A 19,660-nucleotide genomic window follows, 5' to 3' on the forward strand; every position below is an offset into this window, starting at 1 on the left:
CTCCACCACCGGTTGATGGAGCCGATGAGTCCTGAAAGGAACGAGGAGAGCGTTGGTCAGATGCCTGATATCTGTCAGGCGATTTAATCGTAGCGCGATCGCGCAATTCATAAACTCGCTCTGACTGCGCAGGTTGTGAAGGCGCCGGACTCGAAACCTGTGTCTGTTGTTGTTGTTGCTTACCCTGATTCTGCTTTTTAGGCCAATTTTGTTTTTTGGACTTGGGCTGTCCACCTGTTTCCGAAGACTGTCCCTGGGGCTGCTTCTTTTCTTTTTCAAGAAAAACCTTTGCACCCTTAGAATTGCGGCCAACCGTTTTATAAGCCGCCACAATAATTCTTGCCAGCTGACGGGGTTTCTCGGCATCGGGAATTAACGCCAGACCATTGGCCACCTGAAAGTTCACTGCATCCCCTTTTACATTGGCAAGGATAATACCGCAAACTGTCTCAAATGAACCGTTCAGGCGCATACCCAACTCAACCGCCGACTCAGGTCCGTGATCATCCTGAACACGTTTGAGGATCGCAGACAGGTTCGATACTGACGGTGTGCCAAAGCACCTCGAGTAAACCGCTGCAAACGTCTTACCCCATGTCTCACAGTCAGCAAGTTCCGGGGCTAAATCTTTCGGTAAACTAAGCGTAAGAATCCGGTGTTTTTCACCCGGAGTCGTATTAGGAAACACAGCCTCCAGCTGGTCGAATTTCTCGGCAAGCCAGTAAGGAAAATCATCCTTATTGTCTGGCTTTCTGCCCATAACGGAATTCACCAAGACAGGACTGATTTTCAAACCAGCCTGTTCTGCCCGAAGCTGCGCACCTGCGGGGGCTGCGCCATGAATATTACGACCAATGTAATGAACAAGCGCTCTAATCACTCCAACCGCGACCTCATGAAGACGCCGCAGGTCACCCACGTTGCAAGTGGCGCGATTAGGATGAGGAGTAAATCCACCCAAAGCGGGCCAATTTGTGCCCGGAATGGACAAAGGACCTAACCTCGGAGCCGTTAAAGAATGGGGTAGGGCGCCACCAAACCAAACTCCGTGCTGCCAAGCGTCTATAGGTACTTCCAGTGCCCTGTACGGAGCATAAGCTGCCGGTACATCTGTGGCAGTGTATGAATGGAAGACACCCGAATTAGCGTCCACACCCGGAAATGTTACCCAGGAATAAAACAATTCGTACGGGTACGCATGTTCCGCACTCACCACTAGAACCACAGCCAAGCCTTCCGCAGGTACATTATATGCCCGCAAGTGGTCGCAAACCGCGACTCGGCTATGCTGCGCAATTTCCACGGCCATGTTAGCACAGGAAGTCAAAAGAGACAAAGAACAGTTTGTAGCACAACTGGTTAGTAATTCAAAGAAACCGTTTTCAGAAGAATTCAAGCTTGAAAAGACCTATTTCAAAAATAGGTAGGTTTTTTCGACACCACCGTTTACCGGAAACGGGAATGAAGGCGTTTAGGTTTGAAGGATATACTACTCGAGTGTCATGAAATACGGCCAACCAATCCGTTGGGCGCCATGTAGCAGGGTTTCCGTTCTCCCACAGAACTGTGCATAGAGATCTAGAACCTCAGTGAGTTAGGATGATCCAAAAACTCATCTCAGTGTCAGAAATCTCCTTACCTAGCTAGCTACAGTGTCTCATGGATCATTATGAAATGATCCATGTCTTAGACAAACCAGAACATGATCTTTAGAATACCTCAGGAGTCGTGGAACACATGAACACTCTTTCGTTATATAATCATTTCAAACCAAAACTGAGAGTCAAAGAACACAAGTGCAAGTTTGAAATATTTATTATTCAATGCAAAGTTCTCAAACGCAGTATCTTGTATAATACCAAAATGCAGATTATAAAAATCAGAGTCAGCAGCATAGTCACTAATCCATAGTAAGCAAAAGGTGCTAGCATGTTATAATGCAATTTCTATAGAAATCTATATCACCTATATTTCGCGCACCCTATCTAGCATATTATATTATATCTAAGAAGGTCTCATTTGGGCTTTAGCAGGGCGGCCCCATACCTCTCAATGTCAGTAGGAGCAGTTCACATCAACAGATACCAGCTCTCTTCATGCGCAGCACCAAGTGTGTGCGTTCATTCCGTGTAACTCTATCTTAAACCCGCGTAGAGCCCAAAATGTTGGCATCAACATTATTTGTGTTATGTCTAATGTGGTGCGAGGATCAGGCCTCCCAGCAACCTTGTGTTAGGTTAATTTCAGAGTGTGCAGCTCTCAGTGTGCAGACAGTTGTACCAAGTGTACCAGGCAAAGCAGATAGCATAGAAATAACATATTATTCTCAAATAAACCACCTCACCGCTTCTAGGGTGAAGGCGACAACAACAAGTATGTGTCGTGTGCAAAACAAGCCGAAGGCAAACCGGCTATTTAAACATGTAATACACTCATGCTAACTTAACACAATATATGTAATGAAGTATCCATATGACAGTGATGGAATAATATTTTAAGTATTTCTTGTTTTGTATGTATATGTTGTTTTATGTGGACCTCATAAAGAGTTCCTTATCATAATAAAATAAACTTGAAACTTGAATTCCTGTGATGGTCTTAGTGTTAGCTCCTGTTCTTACTCCTCTTTTCCATTTTCTGTAATAATAATATTATAAATGATAGGTCCCACTGGGGTAGGTTGATGTACAGAAGACTGGTCCAGCAAATAACGACTGACGAGTAACCTTGCCTCTGAGCATCAGCAAGGATGGAGGATCCCCTGTTTATTTTTATCTGTCATTGAAAAAATATATATCTACCTCACTTGAAGTTGCCATTGCAATATTCAGTTAAAGTTTATATTGGTTTCTGCTGCTTGATATGACTTGCAATTGGCCTTTGCTATGTTATTATTATTAGTATAAAAAATGAATACCTTATTCAGATGCCCTGGGCCACTCTCAACCTTCATTTGTATAAGTGTTCTGAAGTACTGCCAATAACAATATTACTCAATTTGTAGTGGTGGTTGAATTTCAACCTCTGAAGGATAACAGGCTGAGTTGTCTTGGTCAAGGTTGAAAGTGGTGATGTGCAGATGTAAGCAGGAAGCCTTCAGCTCACTGAGCCATCTTGCCAGCTCAGCTCCTTGTGTGCTTGCCTTGTGACCTGCAGCTGTGACGAGCTGGTAATGAGGGGCCACTGAGGGGTCCAGCCCTCAGCCATGTCAGACATGTCATTGGCCACTTCTTCTCTTCCAGACTTTGGACCAGATCCCTCCTCGAAGAGTCCTGACGACGCATCTGCACCGAGACAACATCCCCAGGTCCATGGAGGTGAGCAAAGTGAAGGTAAGCGCTGATCTCAGATGGTGAGTTCTTAACTTCCAAGGGTGAGAGATATTTAATAATCTCTGCTCAGCGTCATAAATGTTTTGCATCAGAATGATTTTACTGTGATATCCAGAACAATGGGCCAGATAAGCGTTGGTTTATTCTAGGTCGCACATGGCCAGATTCAACCCTTGTCATGTGCTAGATTGTACCAGTATCAAGCGGGAGAGAGAAGAAAAGGGGCTTGTTCACTTCCACTGGTTAATATGTAAGAATAAATGGGAACTAGCTAGTAGGTAGTAGCTCCTAGTGTTTGTTCATGAGTAGGAAAAATATTTGTTTTTGATGAAGCCCCTCACCCACCAACCTAGTTGGTGGCATGCTTCATCATCTGGTCCCACCCAAGCCAACGAGTGCATCTTGGGTGTGCTTTGATGCCTGACTACAGCAGAGCGGGTTTTGGTTCGTGAATGTGCTGTGATGGTGAAAAGAGTGTAGGTTTAAAAAACTGTCTTACGGCTCCCAGATATCCACAAGACTATTTTATTAGTGGGCCCTTGGCAGTATTTAAAAACAAGGCGGCGGATATGAGTGGAGGTGATTAAGGAGTCCCATATCCTGTGCGGTCAACATGTTTCAGCCAGGCTCATGTTAAACTGGCTTTCATCAGGACCATATGTGGGTGAAAGTTAAAGTGGTTGTCTAAAAGAATGAAAAAAACAGCTATGTGGCGCACTCGCTAAGGTGTGGTATGTTTAAAAGATGGAGAGTGTGTACTCATTGAGAGATCAATAGATACTTGTTTGGATTAATATCCGTTCTTAAAAGTCGTCATACAAAGGCCAGAACTACTTCAGATTGCAGTGAGACATCTTTAATATTTGATAGTGAAACTTGTCTCCCTTTATGAAGCTCAAGAGGTCCAGAGCTTTGAGTGTGTCTCCAACTACCTACAAAAGTAGCTTATCAAAGCGTTGTTTAAACCTTGGAATCCTGGACCTTTCTGTCTTGCTAAGGTGTGGTATGTGTAAGAGGATGGTTTCCTCTACCGGTTTGGTTCCTGTTAAGAAAAAAACAACAAGACTTACAAACAAACACAAAATAGAGTGAGCTTCAAAATGGCACATAAGGTTTATGTGACTCGACTCCGTTGTGTCCCTGTTCTATGCGAGTAAAGAGCGATAGTGAAAATGGAACATGACGGTGGATGGTAGGTGAAACTTAAAAAATGCTTTAGATTATGTGCTACTGTGCGGAGAAATCAATTGAGTAAATGCGATATCCTGTCTAGAAACAGTAGTGCTGAAAACACTGGTAATTATGGAGAAAAGCCCCATGAGTTCCGGGAGGGGCCCAACCTTTAGTCACACACTGTGTGTGTTCTCGGGAAAGAAAGAAAGAGACATGGCAAACTTCAATGATGCGGTAGTCTGACTGCGTGAGAAGGTCTCCTCTGTCGGAAACTGTTAGGGAAGAAACCCCCCTGGCACACCTCACTTAGGGGGTAGATGTATCAACATACCCCTTTGCGATTTCTAAATAGCGATTTTTAAGGAATCGCTATTTAGAAATCACAAAATGGCAGGTATGTAAAAATCGCTATTTTTTGGCGATTTCTTAATCTTCCTTAATTGCGAATTCAAAATTGCGAATTCGCAAATTGCGAATTCGCAATAAAGGAATAATTTCCCATTCATTCCTATGGGCCAGGAGGCAAATTGATAATAATTTCAAGGGTGCAGGGGTGTCTCAAGGACACCTTGCTGCACCCCTGAAATGTACATATGTGTGCATATGGCGCACATACAGGCCCTATGGGCATGTGTGTGTGTCACATGCCACTTTCAAAAATGCCAAATTGTGCATTTTTAAAAGAATTCGCAAATTACCATCAACTACAAGTTGGTGGTAATTTGCGATTTCTTAAACAAAATTCGCAAATGAAAAATGCTACATACATAGCATTTAAGGAATCGCAAAATTGCGATTCCTTAAATTCTATGGCAAAATAAGGAATCGTAAATTTTTGCGATTCCTTAATTTGCGAATTTTTGATGCATGATACATCTAGGCCTTACTTTGCCAAAGTCTGCGACCCACTGTTCAAACCTGTTGGGGCCTGCTTCGGAACTTCGTCGATGCTGGCCATTGGCCATGGTGATGTTTAAATATGCTTCCATATTCGCAAGTCTACGCGATCAGAAGCTGAATGTGAGTAGCATCTGTGGACAAAAGGAAGAAAACACAAAAGACGAGCACGCATCTGTATGTGTATGGCAACAGTGGTGGCCCTGAAATACCATTATCTTAAAGAGCGACCAGTAATGTAGACAGATTAACTATGTGTGAGTGATAGCACCTGATGAATATATTAGGGCATCAATCGTATTGTGTCTATAAACAGTGAAGAAAGACTGAGGAAATGTAGTTTCTTGCTGGTGAGACGCATGTCATATCCCCTTGTTGGGTTAAGGGGAACGCATGCGTTGGATGTAGGCATGGAAAAGCGCCGTATGGTCCTCATGGGTGTGAGGGGACTCTATCTGTCCCGATAGTGGGGGCTGACATAAAAGCATGATCCCCATGGTAAAAGCACTAGGTGTGGACCCTGGTAAGGGCGGTGATGCCCAAGTTGTTTCACCACTCGATATTAGGGGGATGGTTCGCTGCAGCCTCTGGACTCAATCTTGTGGTTTGTGAGGCACAGGGTACCTGAAGGAGGCATGTTCATGCTGAGTGTAGAAGCTTGAGGATTTTAAAGAGGAGGGAAAAGATTAAAAAAAAGGTGACTGAGCGTTATGTTTGCTGTCAGTGTAGAGGTTCAGTTGTTCAGGCTGTTCCACGGAATGTTGTCGTTTAATCCCTCTTTATGGGTGGAAAGGCGGTATATCCACTGTTGTTCCTTTTGGAGCAGATGTTTGTCATTGGTAATGTTGTGACATTCGATTTGTTCTATGACTGTCCATTTTATGTCATTTGGAGTGTGTCATCTCTGAATGAAATTGTCTGTCATTTTTCTGGTGTTCTTTTTGCACCGGTTGGTGCTGCGGTGTTCTACTATCCTGGTCCTCACCTTGTGAGTAGTTATTACGATGTAGGGGAGTCTGCATGGGGACTCAATAAGGTAAACAACATCGGTCGAATTACAATTAGTCTGTTTCCTCTGGTGCCAGATTTTGCCTTGCTCAAGATCCAGTGTTTTGTTGCTCGTGTCAAATGACAGACACTGCAATCACAGCATGGATAGTGTCTGACTACATTAGAGAGTCTCCAGGCATTAAGCACCGTGTTGGTGACAGGAATCTGGTGTTTCTACGGGCGGGTAGAGACCAAGCGGTCTTTGAGGCTGCCTGCCTTTTTATAGGCAAAAAGAGGTTGGTCCCAGGTAGAGGTCCCTGTCTTTAGGATGTGCCAATTTTTGCGTATAATCCGTGGTCAGCCTACGATTCCTCCGTATGCGGAGGAACTGACCGAATGGGAGGTTTTCTCTGCGAGGACGGGGGTGGAAACTCTCAAACTTTAGTAATGAATTCCTTGCAGTTGCTTTGTAATATGTGGTAGTCTGAAGAAGGCCTGCTTTAGGCTCAATAGTGAGTTCCAGAAAGGCTAAGCTGTGGGCACTCGCACTGCTGGTGAAGCATAGGTAGGGGTCACGCTCATTGAGCCAGATGAGGAAGAAGGCTAGAGAATCTTGTGATCCTGTCCAGACCATAAGAATGTTGTAAATATAAAGACGTCAGAATTTGATATTGTTGGTGTATGGATTTGTGGCTGGTAGGATGTGTAGTTTCTCAAAGTGATACACATAGAGGCCAGCCAAGCTCGGGGCAAAAATGCTGCCCATGGACGTTCCGTTTGTCTGAAGGAAGAACTCACCTTCGAATTCGTAGTAGTTCTCCTTCAGAGCTAGTGTGGCGCATTGTAGAATGAACTCTCTGGTGGTCGTATATTCTCAGGTGGTGTCTATTAACATATCATGGAGGACCCTCAGTGTCTCGTCTTGAGGAAGACTAGTGTAAAGGCTTTTGATGTCTAATCCCACCAGAATTTGGGAAGTAGGGTCAAAGCTCATGTCTATGATGAGATTGAGTAAGTGTTTAGTGTCTTTGATGTAGGTAGAGGACTTCTGCACTAAGAGATTCCGAAAAAAGTTTGCAGAACCGTGACGAGGGTCCTAGAAGGCTAGAAGGGAATTTATCCCGGACACGATGGGCCGTGCAGGGGAGGTCTTGTCTCTTTATGTATTTTAGGCTCTGTGTAGAAGTAATGTACCTTGGCCTTTTTGGTTCAAAGAAAATCAGCCTCCTGTTTCGCGATGTGCTTGCTTCCTTCTGCTGATTCTACCAGGGCCATAATGGTGTCTCTGAATGCATTGGGAGGGTCTCCTCTGAGGCGTCTGTAGTTTCTTCCATCACTGAGTACCTGCATGTGATGGGTCTCGGTGGTCACTCCACACAGTGGTTCACCGCTTCCCTTAGGCAACACACTGCAGCTCACATTTACACCACTGAGGCTCTGTTGGGAGGGGGACCTAAATTGCCAATTAACTGATCCTGATTGGGCGGCGGTATTAGAGAGCCCCATGCACATTCCCCGAAACATGAGCTTGCGCTAGATTCAGTATTATTTTACACAGAGAGCATACCTCACCCCAGCCAAGATCAATAGATATTTTTATCGTATCGATGCTACCTGCCCAGAATGCGACATTCCATTCGAATGGGAGACTTACATCCTACACCTTCATAGCAGAAGTAAAAAGCACAAAGTAACCTCTTGCTTCCTAGAATTCGGCTCGCAGTAGCTAAAAGGTTGATCACTGAGAGATGGAGAGATCCTGAGCCCCCGCATGTGCTAGCCTGGGGGCACTCTCTATTGACATGGGCTAAAGCAGAGAGTGTCGCAATACACCAGAAGATATATTGCATACCCCTCACCGTACCACCCAAAAGGTCAACCCTTGGCCGCTCCTTCGCTAATCATTTTCCTTGTTGTTGCAGCTTTGCGGGCAAGGCCGCTCTGCTGACAGAGCAGGTAAGGAGTGGTTTGCACTCTCTAAAGTGCGCATGAAAGTTTGAGCTGCCCTCTGGTGCCAGCCAAACACTAATGCACACTTTGCATGTTCTCCATGCAGGAGAACATACCCAGCTACCCATTCTCTGGCTGAGAGCCGATCAACGGTGCTCAGACCAATCACAACACTGCATTGCAGCATTGTGATTGGCTATCAGGAGGCTGGGAGCCGGGTGCATCCTGCTTCCTGCCATGGAAGCGGGGAGGAGGACTGAGAGGAGGCGGCGGCGACAGCGGGTGGCAGTGGCAGACAGGTAAGTGTGTCTTTTTATTTCATCCCCCCCACCACTACGTCCCGCCCCCCTCCGACTTCAAATACCAGCCGGCACTGCCATCAACATCTTGTATGGAAGGGCAGTGAGAGACAGCACCCTGCATGTGGGAGGATGGATCCCCGAACTTCTACATGTGGAAGCCACGCGCAGAGTAGAGCCGCAAACAACAAAAATGCCACCATAACCTGTGGAAAATGAGCCCATAATCCTATCGATGCCCAGGCCGCTGGCGCAAACCGCCTCTTAGTTCCCATGTTGAATAATTACCAAATAAAGAGACGGGCGCTGGAAGCAGGAATCAAGAACAGAGTTTAATTCTCATGAGGAGAGCCAGTCATTTCGGACACGAAACACAGTGTCTTTCGGGAGGTGCTCTAACAAGTGAGCTGAGACTCTTGCTTTTATACCTTACAGAACACTTGATAACACAATCAGGACAGTATGACGCAAAAGAAAGACATCCCTATAATCCTCGTGGTGATCCTACCCCACATACATTCACAATGGGGACCCTTGACCTGCTGATAAGAGGGGAGGGCAATCACGCAGCTGAGTGTTTCGTAGGATGTGTACGCCTGATCATAGCCCAGGGGGTGGGGTGGCTAAGACCAATAGAGGATCCTTTGAAGAGGAGTGACTTCATACAATAAGGGCAGTAAATGGTATCTCCTGGCTCAGGCGATGGCCTCGGACATGTGTGGTCAGCCGGACTCGGGGGAAGGGGTCATCAAAGGAGTGGTATTCATGCCGCGTGGACAATCGAGCGCGGAGGGAAGGCTTGTCAACAGAGGGGCATTCATGGAAGGGAAGGAGGTGTTGGTCAGGCGCGGCCGTGACTCTCAAGGACAGGGCCTTGCAGAAGAAGAGGGTTTATGACTTGCCCATGTGAGGAGAAGGGAGGGGTAGCCAGGGTGGACACAGGGACAGAGTCACACAGAGAGAGAGAGAGAGAGAGAGAGAGAGATCTGATGACCAGTACATGAGAGAGCGGGGGCAGCCAGGTGCAGCTGGGGAGGGCTACGTCAGCCAAGGCGAAGGATGCTTCTTCAAGGGGGAATGGGGGGTTTTGTGCGGGTCAAGCAGGAGAGTCGCCTTTCGCAGCGGGGTCGCACAGGGGGAGAGGGTTTCATGGCTTACGCATAAGAGAGGGGGTTTAGGATATGCGCAGGAGGGAAGCCGGGGGTTCCAATGGGTAAATAGGCCATGGTGCCTAGAATGGCTGTACATATGTATAGGGGTATGGGCTCTTACTGGCAGAGTGATATGGTCAATGGTCTACGGTATTCATGGTGCTCACAGAGAGAGAGAGGAGTGGGAGAAGAAGGGGAATGAATGCTGTCTATGTACATTATTTTCTTCAACTTTCACAGCCGCCCCTTTTTACATAACAGCAGTCATTTTTGCAATTGATGGGATTACAGGTAGACAGGCATCGTTGATGGATTAGCATTTTGTCGATACTAACATTTGGTGTTCAATCATAGACAGTCGAGGTGATGGGCAGAGTGCAGCACATAGGAAATTGCATTTTCGTTGTGTTCCTGACAATAAAAAAAACGCACTACATAGCATAAATCTTTCTAACTTAAAAATGTGACCAATGAACAGTTTTGACCAGGTAGTTGAGAGCGGAATTCAGTTCAATACACAAGATTTCTTCGTCACAGTGTCTTTTTATCATTGAGCCATCACTGGTAGGCTCTAGTCCGTGTACTTTCGTTGGCGCTGTTGAGCACCGGCGGTGGAGCTATAGGTCCAGCTCAGTCCTATCCTTTCGCGTTGCAGGGTGCGGTCAGTCCTCTGCTGTTAGACCACAGTCCTGTTCCCTAAACAATCCGGTTGGTGGCGCCTTATGCTCGGCACCCATAGTTCTATGGCAGCACCCTATTCCCAGTGGAATGCGGTTCTTTCCCTTGGCAAAAAGTCACGTGGAAAGGAGGGTGAGTGTGGTTCAAATAGTCGATAGGTGAGAGGGCGGAGTTGCGTCAGAGTTCCTGGGACACGCAAAAGGGACCAAGGGAGCAAAGGATAACAAGCAGGCAGGCCCATCCATCGGGCCCAAAGAAGGGGGACGGAGACTCCAGGCACACGTGGGTTAGCAGGCGGGGGGGGCTTCGAGGCGGCCCATCGTTTTTCATTTTCCACGTTGAAATTGCGGTCTCGTCCCGTATCCTGTTGCTCTGCGGCTCCACCTTTGGTCGAGGTCACACGAGTCCCAAGATCCGCAGTCAGGCTGTACGTCACATCTGACCCATCTCCTTCGGTGATCGTGAATCTTTGAATAGGTACAAGACAAGGTTTTAGAGAAATGGCAGAAGAAGATATCTACGCATGTGAATTCCTCCCTCAATTCTACGCATTTGGGAGATACGCTCATTGGTCACAGTCAGAGGTCCTATTACCAAGCAGTGCATGTGTCAGCATTCCTACTGAGTTTATGGCAGGTTTATTCATTGTCCTGTTTATAACTCAAGTGAGGATAAATGAGATTCCCATCAACTGTGCGTTACATCATATTCAACATTACGGAGCATTTCCCTTCAGGACTGGCTAACATTTTCAGACAGGGCGGGGGTGCCATCATCGACAGTCAGGTAAAACAAGATTTTCTTGAGGGTCAACAGCTACTCATGGTCATCATGTTTATATCCGGGACAGCAACTGGGTTCTATCTAAATGGGGCGGGGATGCTTCGGGCGCTTACGCTTCGGTGCAAAAAGGGGGGTGGGGCAATCTGGGCATTGGGGGTCAATCTAGACGTTGGCGTTCGTCTCTGAAGAACAGACATAAGGTGCCATTGACATACAGTTCCCCTATAAATGGCCAGATTTGGGGGACTTTAGTCGTCTTACCTGTCCTTTCCTTCTCAGCCAATTCAAGTTCATTCATTTTGCAGAAAGGAGAGGCAGTAATATGGCGAGATACAGTCATTTTAGTTTTCGGTCAATTTCGCTGAACACCTTCGCGTTCAATATGTATCAAATCAGACTGGTACCGGTGGGGTACAGTTTTACCAAAAAGAGGGAGAGAAAATAGGGAGACTCTCATAGAGAGTGAGAGTCGTCCGCAATCTAAACGAGCCATTCGGTACACGTATGACATGTAGAGAGAGAGATAAGGGGGTGGAGAGAGAGAGAGACAGAGAGAGAGACGTGTACGAAAATAGGTCATTTAGTGCGCTCACAACACGGAACAGCAAAGGTCAGGTAACACGCAGATACAGACAGAGGGAAGACATAAATTCGTACATTACACACACACAAACTCAGACAGGGAAGACGGCACATGTATTACACATATACAAGACATTCACGACAAGACAGGAAACAGTTGTTAGCCTACAAGATCTGTTTTTATATATATCCTACGTATCTTTACTATCCTATTTATCTACGTGCTTAGCTCTTTCTACCCTTCCCCCCTTTCCCTTCTCGCTTGTCACGCCTGCGAGCGTTCCCAATTACCAATACTCACACCTCGGTTGGTCGATCAGTAATTAACCTGGTCGTGCTAGTTACCCATGGTTGGATCTTAAACCATTTTTCTGTTCCCTCCTTTGGTGGGAAGTTCTCCAGGCTGAGGCGACGGCAAGTATTGATCGGGAGAACAGTCGGACAGCTTGGCTATATCTATAAGAGTGTGAGAAAGGGGGTAGTGCATTTTGAACATCAGCAACATTTCTAACTTCCTAGACGGGTGGTGCCGTGGCAACCCTTACCCGTATAATTTTTCTTTGTCCTTTCCCTACCTAGTCAAACGTCCAGTTACATTATTTAACACGTCATTTCTAGTCAATTTTTCGTCATTCAGTACCTGTCCAGTTTCTATGTCAGTCCATCCTCTCAGTCGCTATGTCCTAAGGAGGAACAGTCATGTTAAGCCTACGTCTTTTAAAAAACTTATCGTTATAACGACTACACACATATTCCCTCTTTCCCTTTTTCGTCGGTGGTCCGACCGTCGCTCTTCCACACTTCAGCCGACGTTCTGACGTGACCTGCAGAAGGGAGGGAAAAGAAGGGGTGGGGGGGGCAGCATTCAAAGTACATCAGCATGTAGTAGTCTAAAAATGTTTTTACCTACCACCTACTCGACCTATCTCCGCGTACTGCATTTCTTTACCATCTCGGCGTTTAAGCCTAGAGGGACCAGTAATGTCAGATAGATGATCATTGACGATCTACATATCTACATGAGTTACTCGGTCGTAACCCTCTCTGTCGGGTGCAAGGGTGACGGCCAGGTGGCATTTCTGTGGTGTCGTTTTAAGGGTGTCTAAAACACTTTTCCTGGCTGCCTGCGATACATAATGTAGCTGCTAAATATCTGATCCCTTTTGATCTACATCCTTCATCATACTTATTCTTCGCTCACAGTAGTAGGGCATCCAAAACTCATTAATGCAACTGCTACAACCATGCTTTCTTTTTCAAAATACTTTTAATAAACGAAATTGGTGGCAGTTCATTGCATAAAGTGCAGCAGTGCAATAAAATCGTATTAAAATTTTCTTACAGAGCAAGCATGATGCATGTCAAGAATTCAGTTTTAATTAATTCATAAATTCATTATCCAATACTCATTCTTTATCTAAATTACACCAATTCATTTTCCAAATCATAATCAGTACCCACCCTAAGTCAGTTCATTATCCAAGCACATACTCAACATCCTTCATATCTACTTTCATTATCCAAAAACTGCATATAGATCTCGGGACAACAAGCTGCGCAATCAGGGTGCAACAAAGTTTATTCAAAACGTCTCATTTTGTGTCGGCGCCATTTTGGGAGGGGTCAGGCGAGTTCCAGCATAGTCAGAATGTCTCTAGTCTTGCATGGTTGGCCCAGAACCTTCCGTTGGCAGTTCAAAAAGTTTTGTGCTATGTGGTTAACAGTCTAACAATATGGACCATGAGTTAAAGAGTGGGAAGGGCGGCAACAATTTTCCTACCGGGTCATCCTGGTGTTCCTCCGGAACTGAACAAGTCTGTGCCGTGGCTGCATTTTAGCCATTTCCAATCCGAGGCTGGTGCCGGCAGGAGTTGCACCGATGTCGTGGTTCCCAGTGAGGGGGCGGGGGCGCCCATGAGGAGGGATCGGGGTGCCCCCCCGGCTCTCATAGAATCTTCAAGGTCGAGGAGAGAAGGCATGGAGCGTGTGCCCGTCCTGGGCAGAAGACCGCTTTTTGATGTTGACCCTCTTTAAGTAAGAGCATTGGGGTGTCGCTGGAAGCCTCCACCTGGAGGGAGGTGGGGGAGGCTCGTTCGCGTCACCTCCCCCTTCCAGCGACCCCGCGCCGTTCCTCGGCTCCGTCGCTTGGATATTGGCCGTGCTGGCTATTGAAGATGGGGGGGTGGTCGGCGGCTGAGGCAAGACAGCCCCCCCTTTTCTCTTGACATGTGGCGGGACTACCTGGAACTGTCCAGGCGTCGACATGTGGCGGCACTACTTGGAAGCGCCGCCATTCTCGCTTTTGGCTTCGGCCTTCTTCGTGGGTCGGACCAGGCGAGAGACAGAAGGGGGGGGGGGGTGGTCGGTGGCTGAGGCAAGACAGCCCCCCCCCCGTGGCCTGCAGGGCAGCAGAAGAGGAGAGAAGGAGAGGTCTCTGTCATTCTTTGGACCGCCTGCCCAACATCATCTCCTCCTGACCGTGGCTAGGCGAGCCCCTCGTGCCTCGAGGCCTCGCCTTCCGGATGGGCGTAACCGCGAACCTGTTGCACTTCGGGAGCTTCCGGAATGGGGGTAGGTACCTATTGGATTGTTTCTATTTCATGTGACCGTTATTTGGGCGTGGCGGGCAATGAGGCAGGCATGTTGGGAGCAGGAACAGGCAGTGAAGCCTAGCTACCTCGTGGCTATTTTTGCTGCCAAACCTTTCGCCATTTTATATTTCTTATTATGAACTATTTCTAATGTTTCTTATTTTTAGTGAAGTCAAAAGCTCATCAGGGGGTTACTGACTTAGCCTGATTTCCTTTTCTATTTTTCTTTCTCTTCCTTAGCGTGTTTCGAGCTAAAGCTTTCTATTAGTAGGGAACGGTGATCACTTCATATTTTTTATGTGTCCTTTTCACTAGGGGGTACTTCTGGACGGACCAGACGAGTTCCCTCCAATAAATGGTCCGGGGTGGAACGAGATTATCGATCAAAAGGGGAACATATATTCCTTCATTAGGGTATCATCCTGGACAGACCGAGCGATGTACTTCCATTTACTAGGGTAGCCTCCTGGACGGACCAGATGGTCTACTTCCACTAAATGGCCCATGAGCGGGGAGCATATGTCCTCCATAAGGGTAGTCTCCTGGGCGGACCATGCGAGCTACCCCCGAAATAACCAAACAGTGGGGAGTGGGTAGGACTGACGAATTCACAAAGGGGCATAACCTACCCTTTACTACTTGCAAAGACTAGATAGAATATTTCTATTCCATGTTGTTTGCAGGCAGAAAATACCTCAAACGAAACAATTCCTGGAACAACAATGTCCAGGCAACCAACCAATCAGTGGGGAGAAAAACAGGCATGACGGATTACAACGGGGACAAATGTCTGCATTACCTGCCCTTCGCTATCCAAAAAGGAAGACAGAATATTTCTACTCGTCTCAGTTTGTAGACAGGGAAGATCTCAAAGAACAACAATCGATTATTAATCGACTTCAAACAATCCAGTGGGGAGAAAAGTAGGCATGACGAATTACAACGGGGACAAAAAGTCTGCATTACCTACCCTTCTCTATCTGCAAAGAGGGACGACGTTCCTATTCGCCGCTGTTTGCAAACAGAGAATGTCTCGTTCTCAGAAGAGAACCAATATGTCAAGTAGCCTTCAAAGCTAAATGAACCAATACCAACAATATCAGTATACAAATACCGATTCCAATACAAAAAATCAATCAATCAGGTGGATAGAGCCACCCTACCAATCAGGCGTAAAAACACCCTACTTAATCTTACCCGGACCGGACCATACGGATAGTTCTTCGACTCCCTCCTCCAGCGCCCGATCGTTCTCTTACTCCATGTAGCATTCCTATGGGATTCCAGTCAGGACAATAGGTCACTCAAGAGAGGTCAGTTCAGAATTGGTGAAGTTCTTTCGATCGGCAGCCGGGCGAGGGCCCTCTCAAGGCAGGCATACCCCGATCATTTAGATGTTCACTTCTTCGTCTGGATCTCTCTTATCGGACCCTATGTCACTGATGGACCCCGCGTTGGGACGCCAATTGTGGAAAATGAGCCCATAATCCTATCGATGCCCAGGCCGCTGGCGCAAACCGCCTCTTAGTTCCCATGTTGAATAATTTCCAAATAAAGAGACGGGCGCTGGAAGCAGGAATCAAGAACAGAGTTTAATTCTCATGAGGAGAGCCAGTCATTTCGTACACGAAACACAGTGTCTTTCGGGAGGTGCTCTAACAAGTGAGCTGAGACTCTTGCTTTTATACCTTACAGAACACTTGATAACACAATCAGGACAGTATGACGCAAAAGAAAGACATCCCTATAATCCTCGTGGTGATCCTACCCCACATACATTCACAATGGGGACCCTTGACCTGCTGATAAGAGGGGAGGGCAATCACGCAGCTGAGTGTTTCGTAGGATGTGTACGCCTGATCATAGCCCAGGGGGTGGGGTGGCTAAGACCAATAGAGGATCCTTTGAAGAGGAGTGACTTCATACAATAAGGGCAGTAAATGGTATCTCCTGGCTCAGGCGATGGCCTCGGACATGTGTGGTCAGCCGGACTCGGGGGAAGGGGTCATCAAAGGAGTGGTATTCATGCCGCGTGGACAATCGAGCGCGGAGGGAAGGCTTGTCAACAGAGGGGCATTCATGGAAGGGAAGGAGGTGTTGGTCAGGCGCGGCCGTGACTCTCAAGGACAGGGCCTTGCAGAAGAAGAGGGTTTATGACTTGCCCATGTGAGGAGAAGGGAGGGGTAGCCAGGGTGGACACAGGGACAGAGTCACACAGAGAGAGAGAGAGAGAGAGAGAGAGAGAGAGATCTGATGACCAGTACATGAGAGAGCGGGGGCAGCCAGGTGCAGCTGGGGAGGGCTACGTCAGCCAAGGCGAAGGATGCTTCTTCAAGGGGGAATGGGGGGTTTTGTGCGGGTCAAGCAGGAGAGTCGCCTTTCGCAGCGGGGTCGCACAGGGGGAGAGGGTTTCATGGCTTACGCATAAGAGAGGGGGTTTAGGATATGCGCAGGAGGGAAGCCGGGGGTTCCAATGGGTAAATAGGCCATGGTGCCTAGAATGGCTGTACATATGTATAGGGGTATGGGCTCTTACTGGCAGAGTGATATGGTCAATGGTCTACGGTATTCATGGTGCTCACAGAGAGAGAGAGGAGTGGGAGAAGAAGGGGAATGAATGCTGTCTATGTACATTATTTTCTTCAACTTTCACAAACCAGGAGAGAGAAGGAATCAGACCTCTACCTAGGAGACTGGGTTCTAGTGCGGGACTGCTTTGGGCAGTCGACCGTAACTTCACAAGTGACTTCACACTGACGCACCCCCCATTAGAAGACATGAGTGAATAAACAAAAATGGGAGAGCCCCGCCCACGTGCAGTAGCGTGCAGGAGTTTGAAACATGCCCCCTGTCTCTGCCTCCTCTTTTGCGCATGCCGATAGCTGGCCTCGCTCACGCGTAAACTCAGCGAAACTAGTACCATGTTGTGGGCTTTGACTTTACAAACCCGTGCAGCTTCCCTGACAATCACGTTAATTCGTATATGAGACGCAGAGCATGAGGGGTGGGGGGCTTAAGGGCTAACGGAAAAGGAAAGGAGTGCGGGTTGCGAGGGGTACTTAAAACTCCGGGGCAGATTTACAAGCCCCTTGCGCATCTTTTACGCCGCCATTGCATCACTTTTGTGATGCAGCGCAGAGCCAGCGCCATGCTGCGGGGTATTTACAACGTGACGCATCTGGGAGATGCGTCACGTTGTAAGGCCCTGCGCCACATGTAGGTGTTCCTGCACAGGGGTGGGGTGTTCTGGCGCAGGAACGCCTCCTAAAAGTGGCTGAGTGAAATCTACAAGATTTCCCTCAGTCACTTTTAAGGACATGCTGCGTGAAAACCCTGCGCCCGCTTGAAGCAGGGGTAAGGATTGACGCAGCATGTTAGGGATAGGGCACCCCGAGCCTTGCTCCAGCAATGCGCCGCCTTTCCGACGGGGATGCGACACACATCTGACCGTGCGCTGCATTGTAAACGCGACACATCAGTGGTGGCGCACGGGTGGGCAGATGCATCGCAACTCTTCTGGCGCATCCCTGCTCATTAGCAGAGATGCGCCAGAAGTAGTAAATCTGCCCCACAGTATTTTGTCAAATAACCCTGCTTTAAGACCTTCGAACGGAGGGGGAGAGAGTGTGTGTTTTTGTCTGAGTGAGTATTTAATAATCCCTGGTGAAATCCGACAGACTCCTACCATACCCGACTGAAAGATCCTGTAGCCAACTATTTATTAAATTATACATTTATTAGGGGGGTGTCACACCCCACCCCCCTGAAGCCACGCCCATAGCTGTCATCTGATCTACATCCGGGTCCTCATTCAGGCGCAAACAGCACGTGAGAGAGGCCGCTTCCTCGCCTGGGGACACAGGCGCACTGAGCTCTTCATACCACAGCAGGGGCCACTGAGGGGCCAAGGGGGCCCTGAGTCTGACAAAATGATGGGGCCCCCTGCAGAGGTGAAGAGAGGCCCATGAGTTGCCATATATCTCAGATACTCGTTAGCCTTTGGCTGTAGGGGACCCTGAAAAGGAGACCCCTCTCCCCCAGCCACAGGAGTGCAGTCCTTGCACCCCCTGCAGGTGATGATTGGCTTTCTGTCAAAGGAGCATACTTCTCGGCCAAGAAAAAACATACGGAAATTAAATTCAGCGTGTAGGAGGGGTTATTACACAAATTTGACCATCTTTGCCAGTAACTCTTGCAGAACAGCTTTCAAAATAGCAAACGCCCTTGGAGTCTCCTGCTTGCTCCTCTTTTATCACTCCATTGCTTCACCATTTAGTTGTCTTTTCAGTTTCTTTGCTATGAGAACATTTAAAGGAAAAAAAGGTTTTCATATAATCAGGTCAACTGGAATAATGCGGCGGAGGAGGGACAAATTATACGGCAGGGTTTAGAAAATGATTCAGGAAGAAATGGTCAATTATTCAGCCTAATGCGGCACATTATGTGATAATATTACCACATTAATTTGTCATTTTTACACCTATTAACTGTATCAGGGCTACGGTCTGACCTCATTAGTTCCTGCTTCACACCCATATACAGCAAAAACCAACAGAAAGGGTGACCAATCAACCTTTGAAAGGCAGTTGTAACGGCGTTTTGAGCCATTTTTGTTACCATCTGTAGATTATGTGCAGGTGAAGGATTATGTGGCAAATATAGCATGTCCATAGTTATGCAGAAAATGCTGCAACCATAAAATTGCATACCTCCACTAGTCCTGCCCATAATGTACTGTTGTTAGAAATTGGGTTTCTGGTTGGCGGAGGTATGCACCCTGACCAAGCAAGATGGTATACGTGCGCTATAGAAATAATTTTAAATCAAATCAAATCAAATCAAGAACCACAGTCATAGTCAGGGTAAGTCACAAACGCACCCTAAATGAACCTGTGCTCACCCCTTGGTAGCTTGGCACAGAGCAGTCAGGCTTAACTTCAGATGAAATGGGTACAGTGTTTGTGCAACACTTCAAACAGTAACACAGTGACAGCACAACACAGATACTCCAAACCATGTTAGAAAAATTGAGCTTAACTTTATAAATAAAAGAAGACCAAAGCAACAAACATGCAATCAATAGAAGTTGAGATATGAATTTTTAAGAATAAACTGTGAAACAGCGCTTTGTAATCAATACACTGTTAAATCGAATATCTGCTCGCACAAGATCGGAACATACGATAGTTAAATTCCACTTGTAGAATGGGTCATTATGCAATTTTGATCATCTT

General features: G+C 47.0%; 1 pseudogene across 1 annotated transcript in view; it reads left to right on the forward strand.

The window, feature by feature from the left end:
* Positions 1 to 19,660, forward strand: part of LOC147672971 (sulfotransferase 6B1-like) — a 232,054-nt pseudogene that overhangs the window by 80,486 nt on the left and 131,908 nt on the right. The window contains exon 3 of the transcript XR_015303468.1: positions 3,243 to 3,332. The product of XR_015303468.1 is annotated as a sulfotransferase 6B1-like (transcript). The remainder of the gene's footprint in view (positions 1 to 3,242; positions 3,333 to 19,660) is intronic.

This window comes from Lissotriton vulgaris (assembly GCF_964263255.1).
Source record: "Lissotriton vulgaris chromosome 7 unlocalized genomic scaffold, aLisVul1.2 SUPER_7_unloc_1, whole genome shotgun sequence".
Classification (NCBI taxonomy): Eukaryota; Metazoa; Chordata; class Amphibia; order Caudata; family Salamandridae; genus Lissotriton; species Lissotriton vulgaris.